The sequence below is a fragment of the Geotrypetes seraphini genome, chromosome 1 (genome assembly GCF_902459505.1).
Source record: "Geotrypetes seraphini chromosome 1, aGeoSer1.1, whole genome shotgun sequence".
Taxonomy (NCBI): domain Eukaryota; kingdom Metazoa; phylum Chordata; class Amphibia; order Gymnophiona; family Dermophiidae; genus Geotrypetes; species Geotrypetes seraphini.
The window spans coordinates 188305092-188324087 of NC_047084.1; the positions used below are offsets into that span (position 1 = coordinate 188305092).

The 18996-nt window shown below is 40.0% G+C and overlaps 1 pseudogene; it reads left to right on the forward strand.

The window, feature by feature from the left end:
* Window positions 1–18996, forward strand: part of LOC117366830 — a 43863-nt pseudogene that overhangs the window by 10213 nt on the left and 14654 nt on the right.

Genomic DNA, 18996 nt, shown 5'->3' on the forward strand with positions numbered 1-18996 from the left:
CGCCCATGTGTGCAGGTGGGCCGTGAGACCCCCAGAACATATCACCCCAGGTAGTGAGGGATCTGCATACCAAGTTTCGTTCAAATCGGTCAAGCCGTTTTTGAATTACTGTGAGAATGGCAGCTTTTTACTTTTTTTCCATTTACATGAATGGGTGAAATCTGATGTTCTGTTTGTAGCTCCGCCCACGTGTGCAGGTGGGCCGCAAGACCCCCAGAACATATCACCCCAGGTAGTGAGGGATCTGCATACCAAGTTTCGTTCAAATCGGTCAAGCCGTTTTTGAATTACTGTGAGAATGGCAGCTTTTTACATTTTTTTACATTGACATGAATGGGTGAAATCTGATTTTATGTTTATAGCTCCGCCAACGTGTGCAGGTGGGCCGCGAGACCCCCAGAACATATCATCCCAGGTAGTGAGGGATCTGCATACCAAGTTTCGTTCAAATCGGTCAAGCCGTTTTTGCGTGATCGCGGCACATACACACATACACACACACATACACACATACATACCTCCGATTTTATATATATAGATAAATAAATAGTAAGAGACTATGAAATTTTATATGATAAAAAGGCTCTTTTACTAAGCTGCAGTAGAGGTTTCCACCGCAGACCGGCAAGGAAAATTATATGAGCACCGGAACATTTACCTCACCGGCCTGCTGTAGAAATCTTTACCACAGCTTTTCAAAAGCCAGTGAAAATTATGAATAATAAAAATACAGTAGCCCAATGAAGAGTGAAGTGAATCATGAGCTATTATTGGTGTTTTCTATGATATTTGCATCAGTGGCCATGAACTAATATTGTTATTAGTGCATGCATGTTTTCTAAAATCACCAGTAGTATGAGCTCCTATGTTATCTCTGTGTTAACCAGTTAGCACATGGAAATGTAGATATGCTAATAGGTTAGCGCAGGAATGATCATTCTCTGCCCATCACTATCCTCCTGTTTTACTAAGGTGCGCTAAGCGTTTTAACACGCGTTTAGTGTGCGCTAAATATTAGAGTGCGGTAACCGCTAACAAGTCCATAGACTAACATGCACGCATTAGCATTTAGCGCGTGGTTAGCACACGCTAATATTTAGTGCGCACTAAAACGCTTAGCGCACCTTAGTAAAAGGAGCCCTATTTCTTAAGGCTGGAATCTCAAACAAAGATTCTGAGGGAAACAATACTTGTAATCATAATATCCAACACTACCTTAATCCATAGCAAATTTGTATAATATATCTCAAGTCTTCATAATTTCTTCATGAGTATATCACTTAAAGAAGTTCAAAATGATTCAGAAACATTTCATAACCAGACCTCAACGGCTACACTCGAACAGCATATTTCATGTGAAGTTTGAATTTTTGTGGCGAGTCTCCTCATCGGTCAGCAATTAATTTAAGTGTTTGTTTTATGCATTAAGAACCTGATTCTGCAAAGCGCGCCAAAAGGTAGGCGCAGTTTGGGCATCCAAGATAGGCATCCTTTGTAGAATTTCACTCAGCGATGTTCAGCACTGTTTTGATGTCCAAATTTTTGAGAATCGGGTTTGAGAATTTCAGAGAATCGGGTTTTAGGCAAGATTTAGACATCCAAAAATATTCTTAATGTTATAATATTTTATTATTGTGACATTATTAGAATGGTGATTTTATGGTGTTTTTTATTATAATTGTGATACTGGGAGTTGGATGTGTTTAATGCTTTTATTTATTTCTCTTCCATAAGAGAGAGTGACTGGGATTCAAACCAGCAACATTAGGGTAGAAGGCTGTAGGTTTAACCAGCGTGCTACACAGTAAGCTAGCAAATTGCAAAGCAATTGTAAAACTAGGTCCTATAGGCATTGTAAAGGAAGTCTACTTTTCAGCATAGTTTGGGCTTCAGATAGACTTGAGTTCTGTGGATGGAACTTAGGCACAGTTTGGACATCCTTAATGCGATCTGCTAAATAGCTCTCTGGGTTTTTATTTGTGCTTTATTAAGCTCAAAATACATTTAATAAGGCACCACATAAACAGGGCACATCACAACAGATATATTGCATGCATAATCTTCTATTTTTGTGGACAAACAGCAATGCTATTTGCTAATTAGAGGAAAAGATCCATTAACTGAAGCACATCACATGAAAAACACAGCTTTATGCTTCTTGCTAAAAAGCTACCTTTTTTTCTGACTAAACAGTGCTCCAATAAGCTCATTACTGAAAGCAAGGAAAGCACATGAAAAAAATATATAGATTACATGCATAACTTCATTTACAAAAGCTTAAAAACTGAAAAAAACAGATACAGATCTTCATTGCAAATGGAGGTGTGCAGTTGCACAATGCTCACCTCACTGTGAGAGCATCAAGGTGCACCTGCAAGGTAGAATGTCACAATTAAAATAGATGCTGGGATTTGAACCCATGACCTCTGGAAGATGAGCATAGGGCTTTTACACAGCTGCTTTCTTTTAGTTCTGGGGTTCCTACCATGAAAGCTTAGTGATCCTAGCCATGTGAAGGTGAAAATACCTGACAAGATCATAGCTTAGCACAGGGGTGTCTAACCTAAGCCCTCGCCAGGTCGGGTTTTCAGGATTTCCCAAATGAATATGCATGAGATCTATTTGCATGCAATGGAAGCAGTGCAAGTAAATAGATCTCATGCAAATTCATTGGGGAAATCCTAAAAACCTGACTGGATCGTGGCCCTCGAGGACCAACGTTGGACAACCCTGGCTTAGCAAATCCCTAAGCTATCATATCAGATGTGAGGAAGAAAGACATTAGTGGAAGCTACTGTGGCTTTAAGATTTTATAATTAACATGTGATAAGTACAAAAACTCATATTTTACTTTAGCAAACAGTCTCTTAAGAGCAAGGATTTCCAAAACTGTTTTGTTTTGCTTTAAAAATGATGGAATTATTTTTCTGACTTCCTGAAAATATTATAATTCTTTAATATGTTGTTATTCTGAAAATTAGACTTTTAAAATGTAAATAATTGGCCGTATAAATCAGATGTTTAAAGAATAGTTTTGTTTGTTTTCATTAACTTGTAGACAGGATATAAAACTTGTATAAATAAGGGCTCCTTTTATAAATCTGTGTTAGACTTTTTAATCACCGACCATGGCGGTATTAACTTCGACACGCTTAGAATTCCTGTGAGTATCAGAGTTAATATCCGTTGCAGCAGGCGATAAAAAAAAGCTTAACACAGCTTTATAAAAAGGGGTAAACTAAGAAAAAAAGGAATACATTTACCGGGACAAGTGGAATAAAATAGCTGGCACATATAGAGTAAAAAAACTGCACAAAACATGGTTGTTATTACTTTTATAATTATTACCACTATTACAATTGACTCTGATCACCTGGTCTATTCTTTCACTTCCTCACTTCTTTTCTCTCTTTTCCTTCTCTTAAAATCTGTTTCTCTACATTTTTTCCATCTCTTGTCTTCAGTCCCACCCGCCTATCTTTAATTTTTGTGTATCACCCTATCATTCCTGCTTTCATTCTCTTCTTTCATGCCCACATCTCCTCATCTTCCATCAATATTAACCATGATCATGTGTTTTCTATGTTGATTTGGTTGCAAAGGGATAGTCAACTTTTAAGTACTATGGATACAGTTTGCCAGCATTGGCTTTTTAAACCATGTTGATGACTGCAGATATCTCCATACTCCCCTCACCTCCCATCACTTCCAATTATCCAGAGTGGGATTTTCTTTCCTTACATGAGAATCCATATGTTTCAATGTCCCTTCTGTGATAGAGAACTATAATTGCATGAGACCTTCATTTATCTTCAGTCCCTTGCAGTTCAGTTTTCCTGGGGCTCCTTGAACAGTTGGAAGTGATGAAATTATTCTTGAGCTCTCCCTAGTGGCCAGCTCGTGATGTTGCTGGAAAATTGACAGAAAGACAAATTGCCGTTTCATTTGTATGCATGTTTGATTTGCAGGGAAATAAAATGTGTAGCAAATAGCACTGTAATTTTTGAATATTAATGAAAGAATTGTCAACTATTCAAGTTCATCAGCGTAAATGATGGGAAAGTCTGACATCTATGCTGTATGTTCAGGAAAGATGGAAGGTAATGAGTTTGCTTTAAAGAGGTATGGAAGAAAATCATAGGAGCCAGAATTAATGATTTTAAAGCTGTAAGCTACCGATAATACAACTTCTGAGGCAAAATGAAGAGCCAACAATGACCCACTTGTAATAGAAGCTATGTATTTAAAACTATGATCTAGCTGTATTAATAGCTGTACTGATCTACTGTACTAGCAACCCTATTGAATGTCCATGTCAATCTGTCCATTGTAACTTCCTGCGTAACTGACCCAATCTCTTGTAATGTTAATCCGACCTTGAACAGAATAGGTAAAGGCAGAATAGAAAACCTGATTAACATAACATAACATAATGTAGAGGTATATTATAGAAATAACTTAGACTGTTTGTTTAGAGATTGTGAGAATAAGCTGTTGGAAATCTTGATATGTCACTGATTGCCAGTAACTAAGGGGTAGCAAAAGTGTTTTTGAGCATGTAAAACACTGTTAACTATGCAAGTAGATGCTTATAAATTGCCTTAATGTATGCATGTATAAAAGTGGGCACAACAAAAATACAAGGCATCATATTCAATAAGAGCAGAACTAAATATGATCTTCTAAGTTAGGCTCCTAAATGTGTCCCCTATTTTCAGTCAAATTTAGGAGCCTAATTTTTCAGCTGAAAAGTCAAGTAATTCATGAACTTAAAGTTATAGGGGAAAGTCTTTAAAGTGGTACCTAGATTAGGGCCAAACTAACACAATAAATTATAAGTCTGATCTATGTTATATGTTACTTAGATTAAGGCACTACTGTACAGTAGGGTATGCTTAGTGCCTATTCTATAATGGTGTTGAGGCATCATTGAATACAAGAGTAAAGTGGCTTTGGCGTGCCAAAACTTACAACAGGCATGATTACTTGTGCCAGTCAATGGCTGGTGTAAGTTGATGCATTTGTGTACACCATGTGGTGTACACAACTGACAATATTCTATAAGTTGCATTTGTCACACAGTGACATGCCCATGACACACTTCCCCAGATATGACTCACTAACAAGCTATTCACTAACATGTGTGTGTTAGATGCCATTGACTCGGGTTCAAGTCCTAGCAACAAGATGAATTAAAGATTAAAAAATAAGTCAAGTTTTGTTAGCCCAGCAAGGCCCTCCAGTATCATCCAGCCATCTAGTTACAGGAGGCCCTCTTTTTTGGCAGTCATGAATGATCATGACTCTCATGGGGCAGGAGCATAGGAAGATTGTTCCTGCTCCGCTTCACTGCAAAACTACCAGGATTTTACAGATAAGGTCTATAGGGGTCATGAAGGCAGGATGTTTTAGAGTCAGCTTGGACCGGATATGGGAAGGATCGCTCCTGTTCTGGCTCACCGCTGGACTATCAGGGTTTCAGACAGGCCTGGGGTGGGCATCAGGGACTGGGTAGGAAGGGAAGGAAGGAAAAGAGGGCTGGGTGCAATTGAATATAAACTCCCTGGTTTATATTCGAGGCAACCTTTTTTTCCCCTTTTTTGGGAGAGAAAAAAGTTACCTCAGTTTATATTTGGATAGGATTATATTTGAGTATATGTGTTGATTGGATGAGTCTTCACACCCTTTATTATAGCAAACTTAAAAAATAAACTGTTTCCAAAAATTGTCTTAAGAAGGCCCATAATAAGTTATAAGTTAAGAACAATCCACCTGTATCCAGTTATGACAGCTGAGCTGATTCAAAGACTCTGAAGAAAAATCAACTGTTTCTGTCATTTGACGTACATATGAAGCAAATCGAAACACAGGGCTGCTGAAAGAACCCTAAGATAAAGTTATGCAAAGATATTGATTAGAAAAAGGATACAAGAAAATTTTAATATATTTGAATAATGTATTGTGTGCTGTCATGACTGTAACACATGGAGACAGTTTGACACCACCAAAAATGTCATAGTATATTAAACAATATCCAAGTGGCCTTAAAGGGTTTTTTTTTAAAATTTGTCTGCTGCTTTTGATCTAGTGGATTGCAGCTTATTGCTAGACATACTGATTGAAATTGGATTATTACACCAAGTCTTACTACAGTTTGTGTCTTTTTTGCAGGGCTATTATTTTATGACATTCATAGCTGGTCTTGTTTTCTCAGTCCATTCATTGAATTGTGGTGTGTTACAAGACTTGGTTCTGCCACTGCTACTATTCAATATCTTTCTCAGCCTTCTTTCTACCATCTACAGAACTCAGGTGTAAGTGCCTTTTATTACACCATTGACAATGCCCCTCCTCAAAATTTTCTGCACGGGACAGAATCATGCAAAACCCGCCAAGAGATGGGAATGACAAATAGGGACCTGTGAACTTGTGGAGAAAGTCAACAGAACTACTTACGTCTTCCATTTCATTTCAAAGAGCAGGACTGTGGAGAAATCTCCCACCCCAACTAAAATCCATTTCTAATCATAGATTATTTAGAAAATATTTATTTTTCAAAAGTGTTACAATATGTATGGTAATGAAATGAATAATGTTTATTACATAAACTTTTTTTGTTTTCTCCTATTCAAACTTTAATTCAAAGGGCATTCTATTTTTTTTTTCTTATAGCCTGTAATCCACATTGAGCTGGCATTGGCATATGGGGGAATAGATGAATATGTGCTATGCTATACACACATACACAAACTGCCCCAGAAAAAGAACTATCCCAGCAAGCCCACTTACTCCAGAACTACTCATTGCAGTCACCTCACCACACCACAAACTTGGAAAGAATTCTATGCATATGTACCCAACTGGTTGACTATTTCTTGCAGAACTGTACCCAAGTGATCATCATTCTCCTACTAGAAGAAGTTTGCTGAGCAACATTATTACAATGGTCTTTGTACTATATGATACTGTTTTGTTTAATTTCAGTTCAAATTGATCAAATTAAAGCTAACAGGATATTTCAGAACTGGTTGGGGCATGATAAATAAAGGCAAGGATAAGGTTTTCTACTTTCTCTCCATTTGAATAGATCTTATGCTAACACAAAGATGTTTAGAACAAACTGAGGTTTACCTATCCAATCCTGGATTCCACTGATCCATCCAGGGCACTAGGACTTTGGCTGCTGACTGAATTCCTTGGTGTTTATGTTCCTAATATACTACAAATGTTACCATCCTAGATTAATGGGTCCTTCTGAAGATTCAACACTGCTCATTTTGTGCAGGTATAGGTCATTCTAAGGGTTCATTTACTGTACCTGACAGAATATTACTGACTGTTCTGGTGGGCAACTGAGCATGATCTCTTCAGCTGGTGAGGCTTTTGCTTCCCCAACAGCCATTGAATGGGTGTTGCAGTTTTGAAGGAAGCCTGAGCCCAAAGTGGAGAGGCCCAGGCCTCAACACCTCTCCTTGAATACACCACTGGCCATACCTGAATGCAATTCTCCTTGAATTAGTGATAAAAGATTATTTAAGATATGTGGTTTCTTGTGTGCTGGGTAATCAGAATCGGCCAACAGCGATTGAGTCACTATTGTTAGTTGATCTAGGCCAGGGGTGGTCAACTCCGGTCCTCGAGAGCCGGAATCCAGTCGGGTTTTGAGGATTTCCCCAATGAATATGCATGAGATCTATTTGCATGCACTGCTTTCAATGCATATTCATTGGGGAAATCCTCAAAACCCAAATCCCTGACTGGATTCCAGCCCTCGAGGACCAGAGTTGTCCACCCCTGATCTAGGCCAAAGTCCCTTGAACTGAGTTTTCAGGATAAATACACAAGGCCTTTGTCCTCTTCCCTCAGCCCACTCCTTTAGCACTGGGAGGGGTGGGGGCATGGAGATTTGTTTCCTCATGGGAATTTCCCACCCATACCTTTTCTACATTTTAAGTTCCAAATGTGCATTATTTGTCTTTCACTCCTCTTGTGCTTTAAACCGAAGATAAGCCTCTAAGCCTTTCAATTCACTCATTGTTTTGCAGTCAGGCTAGGTGTTGGTAAAATCATTTCTTCTCACATACTCTTCAAATAGGACATAAACATAAAACTCAAGGGAGGCTTGTTCACAAGACATAAATACAGAAAAACACTCTTCTAGACAAATCCAGACTTAAATCTGTGTTGCCATCTAAGGGTTTCTGATTTATATTGGTTTTGGGCAGAACCATAACAGCATAGGTGTTGGAACTAGGGGGGGAGGGGCGCACAGGGGCCATGGCCTCCCCCCAAATTTTCAGTTGCCGGTTTTAGCCATCCTGCCCACTTTTCTCCTGGTGTTATGCTTTAAATCTTTGAGTAGTCACCTCACAGCATCAAACAGCAGGCCTGCCCCACAACCTTTCATTCTACTTCTGGGGTCACTATGTGGCAGCTGCTGAAGATTTAAAACTAAAGTGCCAGGAGGAGATGGTGGGAGACTCAGGAGCTGCTGAGAGGTCGTGCACTAGGCTGCAGTTCCTGGACCCCCCCCCCCAAACAAAGCAACGTCCCACTGCCTATGCACAGCAGTCATCCCAGATGGGGTTTCTGTAGCAAATTGACTTATACCTCCTCACAACAATAAAAAGCCCATTTTAGACAGGTCCTTGATATGGGAATTGAAATGTCCAGATATTTTACAAAAGGATCTGCTAATTGCAGTGTTTTGTCAAATACCTAGAAGGACACTGACAAATTTCACAGGTATTTGCTAACATTTTCATTGAGTGTAGTGGTTTAAAAATGTGAAAACAAAAGAGCATCCTGAGCTTATAAATTAGCATTGTTGACACCAGGAACACTTTGGATTCCTGGCTACAGTAAGGGGCCTCATTTTGGGCTGACTACAGTATCTATTAAATTGGCTTTTAATGGGATAATAAACCCCACCACCACCTCTGACAGTATTCATACCACTCTGATCCTCCCAACACCTTTTCCAACAGCATTTAAAGAAACCTACAAACCCTTCCCAGGACCCTCTATGGTAGGGTTACCATACGTCCGGGGAAACCCAGATATGTCCTCTTTTTAGAGGACTATCAGGGCGCCCAGAGGAATTTCCAAAACCCTGCAGTTTGTCCGGGTTTTGGAAATCCTGAGCTCGGAGGTCATGTCTGGAAGCCTTTACGCATGCGCAGCCATCACCGTAATGATGTCAAATGCATGTGTTGGCATTGTGTTGGCATCCACGCATGTGCGAAGGCTTCCAAATGTGGCCTTTGTGCTCGAGGAAGTTCATGTGTGGCAGGGCTGGGGATGAATAGAGCAGAGCCGGAGGCAGAACAGGGCAGGACTGGAGGCAGAATGGAAAGGGCCAGATGTCCTCTTTTTTTCAAAGAGGAAATCTGGCAACCACTCTGTGGTATCTACATCATGCCTAATCCCTGAAACAATACCACTCATCCCCCTAAAAGCCTTTCAACATCTCAAATAACAATCTTTCCCCCTTCCCCCAATTCCCACCCATTCTTACCTAGTTTTTCTTGCCCCATGTGCACTCAGGTTAAGAACATAAAAAGTTGCCTCCACTGGGTCAGACCAGAGGTCCATCGCGCCCAGCGGTCCGCTCCCGCGGCGGCCCATCAGGTCTATGAACTGTGAAGTGGTTCCTGACCATTTCTATAACCTGCCTTTACTTCTATCTGTACCCCTCAATCCCCTTATCCTTTAGGAACCTATCTAAACCTTCCTTGAACCCCTGTAATGTGCTCTGGCCTAACACAACCTCCGACCTCTGGCCTATCACAACCTCTGACCGCAAGCAGTAGTCTCATAGTATTATCTATAGGGGTCATGATTATGTGTCTTTGAGCCAGCTCAAAATGTTGCATAACTCATACATGGGTGATTTATTGGTATTAAGTTATCCTTGCTATTTCTACATTCAAACTACAATGTGTGTTATATACTGCATATGTCTTAATTGTGGCTATCCTAAAAACCTGACTAGCTGTGGGGTGGGGGTGGGTGGGTAGGTATCTCTCATATAGACTTGCAAACCACTTGGTTAATGAATAGTCTAAGACCGGAGATAAGAAACATAGCTATAGGGCCTGATACTGGAAACAGCGCCTGCAAAACAGGCGCCTACAGCGTGTCCAGAATCGCATCTATGTTTTGTACAGTTGCCTTAAATGTAGACTGCTGTTTTAAGGAGGCTGACTTGCACCTACAGAAGCGCCTAGGCATGCCTAAGGCCACTTCTGGTGTAAGTCATGCCTACGCTGACCTTAGGCATCCATAGGTGTGCCTAGGCACTTCCATAGGCTTGAGTCGGATGCTGTTTGCCGCATCAATTAAAAAAAACCCAAAACAACATGTGTCCCGATTGGTCCGTTATATGGTGGTAAGATGCCTACCACCACCTACAATCTGGATGCAGTTTTGAGAATCAGGCCCTTAGTGTGTGTGATAAAAAGTTTTATCTCTTGTGTGAAACACATGAGGCTTCATTTTCTTATGATAAAAACAATTTGCCTGATATTCAAAGCGATGTAAACTGATCAGAGATGCTCCTGGCCTTTTTTTTTTTTTTTTGTAATTCTTTATTGATTTTCATACTATAACAGTGCAATACAAATAACAGAACAATAATTACTATATACATTTCACTATTAACTGTACAGGTAACATATATATCATTCAAAATTTTCCCACTTTTCCTACTTTTATTAATAACATAACATAACATAGGACATAATATGTAATGATAAAATTAAATTACCCAAGTGTAACCATCAATATTTATTTCCCTCCCTCCAACCCCCCTCCCCGTCCCCCTCCCCCGGATGTGTAAAGGTATTTACCTTTACACATCCGGAAGAAAAGAAAGCAGAAAGCAGAAAGCAGAAAAGATAAACAGAAGCAGAAGAAAAGAAAAGATAAACATTATTATAATTTCATAAATTTAGTCAATGGGCTCCATACTTTATTAAATGCACTACTAAATCCCACACATTCCGCGTTCATTCTTTCATATCTGTAGCTCCTGGCCTTTTAAATGACATCAGGAGATAACTGCATGTACTCAGTGCCACATAACTAGTTAGTGCAGCTGAATATCCATGGTTAGCGTCTTAAGTTGTAAACAGCTAACGAGCTAACTTATGGGCATTCCAGAGAAAGAGATGGTACTTTAGCAGTTAAGTGCTGATATTCTGCCCTTAAATCACATAAGATAACTACATAAAAATCAGTCCTCTCTTTATGCAATTCATCTTATGCAGTTAAGGGCTAAATGTTGCATTTAACTGGGTATAGCGAGTAGTACTATCGAAATGATTTTCAGGCCCTTATAGCTGCAGTAATGAGTACCTCTGATCATGGCATATATTAGAATGATTCCAAAGCCAACATACTGATGAAAATGTATTCACAAAATTACATGTGTAATCTCTTTTCATGTTTTAGCAGAGTGAGATCTATAAATTCTTGAAAAAAAAAAAATTCCCAAACATTCTGGATTATTTCAAATGTCTATCACTTCCTGTATACTGCAGCTTGGAAGAGGACAAACCAGTTATATTTTCAGGATGTCCTCTATGCCTGGAATAAATTACCTGAGTTTGTTCGTCAAGCCCCTTCCTTTGTTTAAAACCAGACTGAAAACCCACCTTTTTGATATAGCCTTCAATCCTTAACCTTACTCCTCTGCCCTCCAACCCAGCCAGCTGATTAACCGTTCCCCTTAACTATATCCATGACATCCTGTTTGTCTGTCTTAGCTGTTTAAATTGTAAGCTCTTTCGAGCAGGGACTGTTTTCTTCTTCTTTGTGACTCTGTGCAGCGCTGTGTGCGTCCGGTAGCACTATAGAAATAATTAGTAGTAGTAGTATACAACTTTTTTTTAATGTGGTTACACAATCAAAGCAGTTTACATATTTTGGACAGGCACTTATTTTGTACCTGGAGCAATGAAGCTGCGGTGGGAATTGAACTCGCAACCTCAGGGTGCTGAGGCAGCAGCTTTAATCACTAGGCCACTCTATAATAAATATGCATGAGACATATTTATATAACAGTGGAGTCAGTGCATGGAAATATATCTCATGAATATTCATTAGGGATGTCCTGAACACCTCACTGGCTTGCAGCCTTTTCAGGATTGCTTTGTTGTTAAAAACAAAACAAAAAAACCAGAAAGAAAACCAACAGTTAAAAACTATTTGTCTGCTATTCAAAGCAACTTAAACAGCTTAGAGATGCTTCTCAGTACCCTCAAATTGGAAAAATATTCTGGAAAGAATATGGGTATGTCAGTACTCAGAGGGAAATATTCAAATAACTGCCACTGTTACTTGGATATTTCTCTTAGCCACAGCTGTCTAAAGATATACAGTGGTACGATTATATTGTGTTTTACGTATATGAAGCAAATTTGAACCATGGACTTTAGATAATGCTGGTGCAATGTGTAGGTGGAGCATTAGCAATGATATCCAGAACAGTAACAAGTTAATTATCTATGAGATAAAGTTAAGACAGAAAAATAATTGCAATAACTTTGCCCAGATAGTGATTTGAATACTGCAGATTTGAATACCTCTTGCTTCTCTATTCAAACATTCAGCACTGGCCGCAGTCTGGATACAGAGCTGAATATCCAGATTTTATTTAACCACCCCAGTCGGTGCTTAAAACACATTGAATGCAGTGGTTGAATGTCAGGCCCATAGTATAACACAAAATGGATAATCTGAACATTTGCAACTCCCTTTGAAACAGATACTTTCAGTTGTCAGCATAACTGTTCAATGATACTTGTTTGTTGGTTGTTGTTTTTTTCCTTCACATTCTTTTTTGCTTGCACTGCAAATGAATTGTGATGGTAAATTTCCAGATTGGCATTCACCTTCTGGGTCAAGAATCAAGACTTCTCCATGTTATGTTTCTATGGCTGCAAAATGGGAGAACTTTTATTTTGTTGTTGTATTTCAGTCTTTTTCTATTTTGAAAAAGAAAAAAAAAATCATCATATCACTTTTCTAATGATTTGTTCTTGGCATTTTCTTCTGTTTCCATGGTAATGCAATACAGAATGTATGTTGGTATTACATTTCCTCTGACCTGGTATGAACATTTTCCACATCCATGTGCTCAAAAATGAAAAAAATCAAATGTATAGTCATTATTAATTTTCAGGATAAGTGACAGCTGTTTTATTATCTCTTCCCAGTATAATCTGTAAATTTTGTACAATTTCATCATCTCTAAAAAATCTTAATTTTGCATATTACATTGTTGACATAGTCCTTGAATATGTCTCCATACTGAGCAATCTTTCAGCAAAATATGATATGCAGCTAATAAAAATATTGTAAATTATTATATTTTGGACTTACTGCCATTTTTATGCTACCACATACAACTTTCCATCTAGCCTATGGAAATTTTGTGACCTATATCCATTTAATATTGTGTTGTCAATATTTTTTATGCAAAGGTTACACAATATTTTTTTTAAATACAGTACGAGATATTGCCTAAACTCACCTTCCCCCTCTCACCATTCTCTATTTCTGTGGATAACACTATCCTCCTCCCTGTCTCGTCAGCTCGCAATCTTGGGGTGATCTTTGACTCCTCTCTTTCCTTCTCTGCTCAGATTTAACAAACTGCCAAAACCTGTCACTTCCTCCTCTATAATATTACTAAGATCCATCCTCTCCTTTCTGAGCACACTACCAAAACCGTTATCCACGCTTTCATCACCTCACGCTTAAACTACTGCAACGTACTTCTCTCAGGCCTCCCAAGCACCCATCTCTCACCTCTTCAATCCATTCAAAATGCTGCTACATGACTCATATTCCGTGAGAGCTGCAATTCTCACAATATCCCTCTCCTCAAGTCACTTCATTGGCTACCCATCCATTTCTGAATATAGTTGAAACTCCTCTTACTGACTTACAAGTGCATTCACTCATAAGCCCCTCCCACAATATCTCTCTTCACTTATCTCTCCTTATGCTCCTCCCCGTGAACTCCATTCATCAGGCAAGCCCCTTTTACCTATACCCTTCTCCTCCACTGCCAACTCCAGACTCAGCCACTTATTTCATGCCGCACCGTATGCCTGGAACAGGCTGCTAGAATCAATACGTTATGCTTAGTGTGACCATATGGCTCCAGAAAAAAGGGGACGGATTGAGGCATCCGGGTTTTACTTCCATTGAAAGCAATGGAAGTAAGGAGAACAGATTGAGACATCTTGGTTGCTTTCAATGGAAGTAAAACCCGGATGTCTCAATCCGTCCCCTTTTTTCTGGAGCCATATGGTCACACTAGTTATGCTCCCTCCCTGGCAGTGTTCAAATCTAAGCTAAAGGCCCACTTTTTTAAAACTGCTTTCAACTCTTAACTCCTACTCACTGTAGTCAGATACCTATAACCACTGTATCATTTCCTCTACCATAATCTCCCCAACCCTGATATCCTGGCAAAATTAGCTCTTCTGAGCAAGGACTGCATATTGTATGTTTAAATGTACAGCGCTGCATACGCCTTGTAGCGATATAGAAATGATAAATAGTAGTAGTAGTAATATGTTTTTTAAACTTTGTAAACCCAATCTGCCTGCTCTCTAGTGTGATGGTAGTTCAGAAGAGTGAACTTGGGGCCTGAGCCAGCCGCGGAACTTACTGCAGCAATGTAAAACTACCTCTCTGTTGTGCTGCATATATTTAAATATTAACTGTTGTTCATGCCCTGATTTTTTTTTTTGCTTCAATCTGCATAATATGGGAAGCTATTTCTTGAAACTCACAGTTGTGACTATATGAATTTGACATTTTCTGTGGGAGGATTTGTGCACTGATTTGTAAGGTTATGACCCCTGATGCAGGCATTTGCCGAAACATGGGCTGTGTTTGGGTCTTTCAATAATGGTTGCTTTCCTGCAAAGGTGCATCACTCTTTGTTGTTCCATCTGCGGCTTTTTAACTTAGGCACTCACATGCACTCGTTCACAATCTCACTGGCATCCTGTTCCACAGGATCACCCAATACAATAATATGGTGCAAGAACATGATTACAGTTTTATTAACAATTTAAACATACTGAAGAGCATGTCAATACATCAAAATTAGTTCAATTAACATATTGCAAACAATATCATATCCCTTTGCCATTCCCATAGCTAGATGGTGTTGTACTAGCTGTTCTGGTCCTCTCCTTCCAAAAGGCTCGTGTTACCCAGAGCCTGAAAACCCAAATCGCTCAAGGCAGTGACGCACTCAAGCAAACCATAATCTTTCATCCAATTTACTGACCCTCATCAACCTCAAACCCCTTCCCATTTCGCCAAAGCTGTGACTCCATAATACAGAGCCCCCAACCCCAAATTCTACCTCCCCACTAATACATGAAGGGATGGGCGGGACCTTTCCTCCCGCTACCCTTCCCCAAAAACATGTTTCCTCCCACTAGCCTTCCCTCACAGCAAAGCCTCGCCAAAATCCTCACACTCAACACTAACACCTAACTTTTCCTCCATTACCAACCAATCAAATCTTCCCCAAGTCTTCCATCCACCGGCTAACCCCTTCATAGTTAACCCCTTCCCACTCTACCTCCTATCCCTTCTCTAGCCATTCATGCGTGCTCGGCGAAGTTAACATGTGCATGGCCAAGCTCATGAGCATGTCTTATACTCCCTTGTGTTGTGGACTCTTGTGTGATTACTTTTCCTCTGGTGCACATTATTCAGTCATCAGCCAAGAAAGAGGGCAAGGAGAACACAAAATTCAAGAAGAGAAAAATGGAGGTGCAGGGTGAGGACACAGAAAAACCCAAATAGGGCACATAATAATAAGAAAACCTTGACCGAAATGATGATGCAGCTCCTACCCATTGCCTGACTGGAGAACAGCTTAAAGTACAACTCTAGCCCTCACCAAAGCATGATTACTTTGATTTTTTCCCCCCAGTAATTCAAGCTTATTTCCTTACATCTTTTTGAGAGCATATATCAACTTTAAGAATCAACACCATTTTCCTCAGAGATCACTTTGATGAATATGTTTTTATTGACAAGCAAGGTCAGGCGTGTTCTGCCATAGTCAAATTTGCACTTTTCCAGAAAGCTGCCAAAAATAAGAATAAGAGAATGGGTGCCAAATATAATACCATCAAAGATGACCTTGAATAGAAGAATGTTTTGTAAAACTTCAGTGCAGATGACAATAAAAAAAATTGGTCTGCACCCCAGAAACACTGCTGGAATAAATAGTGGCATTAAACAAAGAGCTGAGGTGGTTTTATTATGAGGTAGTGTGTATTAGTCTTATGTTTTCTTTTTGCTTGTCATTATTGTACAGTGTATTTATTTTTATTATTCTTAAGCTCTCATGTGGTTTTTTTACGATGGGTGGTAGATTTAGTAAAGAGTGAAATGCAATTACTGGTAAAACAGTGTGATAGATATTCAGAACAAAACACCATTTGTTGGCAGGTAATAAATGTGTAACTCATGTATTCAAATATTATCAGCTTTTAAACATATATAGTCAAGCCATTTAACTCACTAAGGGAGACGTTATCAATGTGGGCTACCATTAATACTTATTAAACATAGATATTAGTAGCTAGGTTTCATTATATAAAATGGGACCTTTGCTCAAATAGCATGAGTAAATAACTTATAAGTTTCATGGCTCCACATTGTTGTCTTCTTGGTTGGGCTGAGAACTTTTCAGCAGCCTCTCGAATACAAGTGGAGGGCAATTCTATAGAGAGGAGCCTATCTGCAGCCTATTTTATAAAAGAAACTAGGAATATTCTGTTGTTTTCAATAATATAGGACATGTCATCATATCCTACGTTATGTCGTGTCATTACCAAACAAAAATGAACAGAAAAAAAGCATGACATTTCATGTTTTATCATTTACCACTAAAAGCGGGCCCTATTATGTGGAAACAGCCCCAAATTCTAAATAGTCGGGTGCTGGAATTTGCATATGGATCTGAGACCAACTTAATGAAGAAATGGGTATCAATTGGTCACTTAATTGGTGCTTGATTGAAGTTGTGTATGGAGCTTTCCTGCAAGCTAGTCTATAATTTGGTGCTTAACTTTTCCCATGTACAACCCTGACATACCTATGCTTCTCCCATGGCTATGCCCCCTTTTAATTTGCACACTAAGATTTGCATTTAAATCTTTAAAAAATAGTGCATTTTCAGCGCCTAATTTTACATATAACCGCAATTCTGTAAATGGCACCATTGGATGATTGACATGCAATCTGTGGCCATTTTTAAGGCTGCCGCTGATAATAACGCCATTTACAAAATCCAGACCTTTCTGTCTTCTATTTAAGAGGCATTAAGGCCCTGATTCTAAAACCAGTGCCTAAATTTAGGCATCGGTAGGAACCTGCCAATGGTCAGAAATGGCAGGGTTGAAACGCCTACCGATGCCTAAATAAAAGGCAGCTAAAATGGCTACTGAAATCGCGGCTAGGTTGGTGCTTTAGATCGCCTAACGCTACCCAGCTTTGAATCACACCAAGATAGGCGGCTGAAATGTAGGCCCGGGTAACCCCCATACCCTGGTAACCCCATACCCAACCTCAAATCAGATGGCAGGTGAGATGTCCACTTCCTCATGCTGGTGCATCCCCTCCAACAAACATCCCTCCTGACAGTAGCCCCCTCGAACATCCCCGGCAGGAGGAATGCCCAGTCCCTCCTGCTAGAACCACCCCACCCACCCCACCCCGTAAGGTTACCGCCTGCCAGCCGTGGATGTTAGCGGAGGGTTGGGGCACCAGCAGGAGGGAGTAGGCATCTCTTCTGCTGGCTGATTTGAGATTGGGTACGGGGGTTTATTGCCGTGGCCGATCTCAGCCAATCACAGTGGGAAAATTCCCCCTCCAATATCAGCTGAGCAGCAGAAACTCCCTAAAGCTGCAAATCTGTAACCGGTGCCCAGAACTTAGGCGCTAGTTACAGAATCTTGGCTTTGGGGAATCCCTGCCACTCAGCTGATGGGGGAGGGGGGGAATCCAATCTTAACTCAAAAGTATGCCCTATTGGAATAAACCCAGGAACCCACTATGACACTTCAAGGTCCATTCACTGCACTCTCACAAAGACCCACTCTCACACACAATCCAAAAAAAAATAACAAAAATTGTGGAGAAAAAGCCTCAGTTCAACTTCATCTGGCAAAAACTCCACTTCAAAAAACATAAGCAAGTAAGGTCCAAATTAGTGTCAATCAAGACACAGCAGTGAAAAACACAATAGTAGCCCACGTGGGAACCACTAAAAAACATTAGCACGCCACAACTGCAAAAACTTTCAAAAGTATGAGTGTAGCAAATATCACATAAAACAGTATTAATCACAGTCAGTGGCAAGCAGGATAAACCAAATAACTTAGCTGCAGACGGTCACCAAGCTGTCTTCCACACACCCAAACGGTGTCAGCCCACTCAGGCCCCACAGCCACTCCTACCCAACAGGGAACTCTCCGTTTCGCTGAGCTGCGTCAGGGGAACGATCTCAGCCTACTGCACCAGCAACTGAAATGGCTGTTGAAGTACTCAAACTGCACACATTCAAACACGAAAGGATTCAGGATTTAGACTAGTTTCTAACCCCTTAGAAACATAATAAATGACAGCAAATAAAGACCTGCTGCGGTCTAGCGGCAAAGATAACTTGCTGAAATGTAACCCTGGCCTACATTTCGGACACCTATGTTGAAGTGATTCTGTAACTGGCGCCCTGGACTGATTGACAGGCGATTGGCGGCCACTTTTAAGGCGGTCACCAACTTGGGCACTGCAAACAGAATCCTGGCCTAAAGGCATGATTCTGCAAATGGACGTTCCAATGGTAGGTGGTGGTAGGCGTCCTACCACTGTCTCTCAGCCAATTGGGACACACTTTTTTTTTTAAAGGATAAAGATGACTATATTATAGACATAGGGACGCTTAAG